The sequence below is a fragment of the Conger conger genome, unplaced genomic scaffold (genome assembly GCF_963514075.1).
Source record: "Conger conger unplaced genomic scaffold, fConCon1.1 SCAFFOLD_133, whole genome shotgun sequence".
NCBI classification, from domain to species: Eukaryota; Metazoa; Chordata; class Actinopteri; order Anguilliformes; family Congridae; genus Conger; species Conger conger.
Window position 1 is genome coordinate 40,001 of NW_026890526.1, and position 5,000 is coordinate 45,000.

General features: G+C 43.6%; 1 pseudogene; it reads right to left on the reverse strand.

The window, feature by feature from the left end:
- Positions 1-979: 979 nt before the first annotated feature.
- The window catches only part of LOC133120636 (ephrin type-B receptor 3-like), a 22,168-nt pseudogene continuing 18,147 nt past the window's right edge, over positions 980-5,000 (reverse strand).

Sequence of the window (5,000 nt, forward strand, 5' to 3'; positions counted from 1 at the left end):
TTGAACACAAAATCAGTTAAAAAACATAAATCAAATTAAAATATATTTTATATAATATATATATATATTTTCTTTTTAAATGAGCACTGGTCTGAGGTCGGGTCAGAAGTAGTTTGGTTTCTTGGCTCATCAGTGTTATCTCATCGTTGTTATCTCATCGTTATCTCATCGTTATCTCATCATTGTTATCTCATCGTTGTTATCTCATCATTGTTATCTCATCAGTGTTATCTCATCATTGTTATCTCATCGTTGTTATCTCAGTATTGTTATCTCATCATTGTTATCTCATCAGTGTTATCTCATCATTGTTATCTCATCATTGTTATCTCATCATTGTTATCTCATCGTTGTTATCTCATCATTGTTATCTCATCATTGTTATCTCATCAGTGTTATCTCATCATTGTTATCTCATCATTGTTATCTCATCATTGTTATCTCAGTATTGGTTCATTGTATTTTTTTCAGCCAATTTGGTCTCACAATCTGACATTTGAAAGTGAGAACTCTTACAATCACAATCACCATGTTATGATCCCGGAGTGACAGTCCTTCCTTATTCTGTATTTTGGAAGTCCACAGATGACACTAAACATGGTAAAATCAGTATTGTTATCAGAGTAAACCTTTTATGTGAGAGCAACTTCTACTTCCACTGTGAGCTTGTTACTTTGTTTCTGTAATACTGACGCATGTAAAGTATTAAAATACAGTACTTTAGAGTAATTCTGACACTTCCACCTTTCAGAATAGGACAGGATTGAGCCCATAGTCAAAGGTGTGCAAGAATAGTAATCATTTTATTCTCTGGCTTGTGTTCAAATATGGTGTTCTTGAGAAGGAGTTATTTTTAAGATTAAGTTTTGGGTTAGAGTTAGGGTTATGCCATTTTTTAAATATATCATTTTTTTTATTTCAGAATTATTTTATTCATAATAAATAAATGACCAGACAAAATAAGACACAGAGACCAAAATATGCACCATATTTCTTAAATAATTTAATTGCAAAAGGGTCTTTCAAAAATATTTCTACAAGAATGCATTTTTTTTTTTTTTGTCTTCATTAAATACATCTCAACGATTCTGATCAGAAAAGCATTTAAAAATGTGTTCTCCCTCCCCACACAGGACACTCTTAACCTTTCCTTTATATTTCCTTTCATTAATACAGTTATATTAACCTTTCATGAATATAGTTATATTATCCTTTCCATTATATTTCCATTTTGGTTTGAATGTGTCTGACAGAAGGAAACTGTGGAAAGTCAGAAAGGAGGCGTGGCTGTTGAGAAGGGGATTGTGGGAAGTGCAGAGGATTCTGGGAAAGGCCCACAGTGAGGAGGCTTCTGACCAGAGCACTGAGCAGCATCAGACACTACAGCCAGCCCTGTCCCCTCCTGCTCCTCAATGTGTGTGTGTGTGTGTGTGAGAGAGAGTGTGTGTGTGCGTGCATATGAGTGTGTGTGTGTGTGTGTGAGAGAGTGTGTGTGTGTGCGCATATGAGTGTGTGTGTGTGTGTATGTGTGTGTGAGAGAGTAAGTGTGTGTGTGTGTGAGTGTGTGTGCATGAGTGTGTGTGAGAGAGTAAGAGTGTGTGTGTGTGTGTGTGTGTGTGAGAGAGTAAGAGTGTGTGTGTGTGTGTGTGTGTGTGTGTGTGTGAGTGTGTGTGTGTGTGCGCATATGAGTGTGTGTGAGAGAGTAAGAGTGTGTGTGTGTGTGAGAGAGAGTAAGAGTGTGTGTGTGAGAGTGTAAGAGTGTGTATATGTGTGTGTGTGTGCATGTATGAGTGTGTGTGTCTACCTTTCAGTAATCAGAATCAACAGAAGTTAGCTGTTGCTTTGTCCTCATTTATAAAGGTTCTACAGACATAATAATTCCTGGTGAAGTGATGATGATTTGCATGTATTTATTGAAATAAAGTTGGATGGTGAAAGTCACTGGATGTGTAGAGAAGTGTCCATTCTGCAGGGCTCTGTTATATAACTGTGACCAATCATCAGAATTTCACATCCAGGTTAATGAAATTAGGGTGAAATGGGTGGGGTTACAGTGAGAGAGTGTAAAGGGGCGGGGTTACAGCGCGAGAGTGTAAAGGGGCGGGGTTACGGTGGGATTTAGGGAAATGGGCGGGGTTAAACAGTGTTGAAACGACAGCAGCTGTGTGCTGATCTACTGCAATACAACTGAAATAAAGGCTTGATGAAAAATTATATTTAATTCCTTTTAAATTATCATTATTATTATTATTATTATTATTATTATTATTATTATTATAACAAAATAATACTAAACCGTTGAACTAGTTTGTGTTAGTAAAGCCCTTTGAAGGAAATCTAAGGGGGTTTGAGATTATATCTAGAGACTCAAGGATCAAACTTAAATGGGAACACAACAAATTTGCATAATGTCATAATAATCACAATGTCAACACTGGCTCTCAGAACAGGTGCACAGTTGGGGTGGGGGGTGGAAGGCATGCTCTGAGGACAGAAACATGGAACACTCAAAATATAAATACCCCCCTCCCCCCCTCCCCCCCTCCCCTGAGGGTCTGACCACCAATCACAGCCAGACAGGGCTCACCACTGCAGCCGGGCATATACTACTCCTGTGAGTGTCAGGCAGCTGTGTGTTAATCACTCCCACAGACTCGAGCCACAGGGCTGCCTGCCCGACTGCACTCCACTGGAGTCAGCTCTCTCATGCAGCTCCATGATAGGGCTCTGCAGCAGGTGGGGGACTCTTACTTTTACACACACATTACTGGGCCCTGTGAGGCAGCTCCATGATTGAGCTTACTGGGCTCTGTGACGCAGCTCCATTGTAGAGCTTACCGAGCCCTGTGATGCAGCTCTGTGATAGAGCATACTGGGCCCTGTAATGTAGCTCTGTGCTGAGGAGAGGGCATCCTGGAGATGCACTACCATTAGCGGGAGTTCTACGGAAGGTTCTGGACGGAGTCTGGAAGACGTGGTGCCAGCAGAGTGGGAGGGTACTGCCCACTCAGGCTCTTTAGTGAAGAAGGATCTGGGCCTTTGCACTTTACACACTTTACAGACAAAACAGAAAACCTCAGCACCTCCTCTCTCTCCGCCCCTGTCCCAATCACACGCACAGCTCATGACACTCAAACACTTCCTGGGTGCTTTTTGTGTTTTAGTTGCATGTTTCTTTCTTTTTCTTTTTCTTTTTTTTTCTTAAAAAACATGTACAGGCTGTTTAGAACAACAACAAAAATACAATATCCAATTAATATGAGATTGCTATAAGTAAGTCGTCCATTGGCCTGGATTCCATCTCCACAGCTCTAACAGGTCAGCTGACCTCGAAGGTACAAATAAATATCCGGTCAGGAGGCTGTGAGGGGAGATATCTGATTCTGATTCTGAAATCCACACCATAGTAAAAAATATGTCTGGTCTGCTTCTGTAGTTGCTCTTGATTGCTGAACGATGCATATATTTATATATTTAAACTATTTTCATTTTCGATCCATAAAAAATGTTAACAATTGTCCACAGATTAAGTGTTTCAGAAGTAATGGCATCTCGATTCAGTTCATGCGCAGGTCCACGGTAGCGCTGTATTGTACAGTATCTGTGTGCAAACCACACTCACACACTCATGTGCGCACACACACACACACACACACACACACCAAAGCTGGTCCGTCCGTACTTCCTGTTCTGTGCCCTGGTGTTCAGGTCCAGGGGGCGTGGCCACAGTGAAGTCCCGTAATGGACCCGCCCTCTCGAACCACAGATCTCCCAATCACATGAAACCGTCTTAGAAAAAGGGCGGATACACAAATGAACAGCAATTATAATAGTGATAAAACAGCCTTTCCGCATTCCCAGTCCTCAGCATTCCCAATCCTCAGCATTCCCAATCCCAGTCCAGCCCAGGTGCGTATCGCTCTGGAGCGTCAGGCTCGTTCTCCCATGACTCCTCCCGTGCGGTTGCCATGGCGATGAAGCCCCTCCAACTCCTTGTGTCCTCAGATAAATCATCTTCAATATGAAGACGGGGAGAGAGCGCAAACCGAACGCTGCACTTCTGTTACTGTCCAAAAAGCTTTTTTTCTACATTTTTCTCTGTAAGTGATTGAGACAGTTCAGTGTGACACCAGGCCCTGCTCAGCCCTCCCTCTGCCAGCTCGCTCTGGGGAATCTCTGCCGGACTCAGGGAGATGGAGAGGGAGTGACTCCGCTCCGTAAACCCCAGAGACACACGCCTGCGCCCCACTCCCCCACACTGGAGGGGGGTGGAGGGTTTTATAAAAATGTTACAAAATAACGTGGAAAAAAAAGTCTCTCCGGTGGGAACCTCGGGAATATCATGGAAAACTGGGAATGGAGGGAAACGTGTCTGAGGCACTGCAGCCAGGCTTCTGATTGGCCGAGACGGTCAGGCAGCGGAGCGTTCCCATTGGTTCCCTCTTCACACCTGGACAGGCAGCGTCTGGTTCATCTGGAGCCTCATGTCCTGGATGCTGCCCAGGATCTTCTTCTGATGCCCAGCCAGGGTCACACCAATACGCAGCAGGTCCCTGAGAGAGAGAGTCACACACAGAGTCACACACAGAGTCACACACAGAGTCACACACAGAGTTACACACAGAGTCACACACACACACACACAGAGTCACACACACACACAGAGTCACACACACACACACACAGAGTCACACACACAGTCACACACACACACACACACACAGAGTCACACACAGAGTCACACACAGAGTCACACACAGAGTCACACACACACACACACAGAGTCACACACAGAGTCACACACAGAGTCACACACAGAGTCACACACAGAGTTACACACACAGAGTCACACACACAGAGTCACACACAGAGTCACACACAGAGTCACACACAGAGTCACACACAGAGTCACACACAGAGTCACACACAGAGTCACACACAGAGTCACACACACACACAGAGTCACACACAGAGTCACACACAGAGTCACACACAGAGTC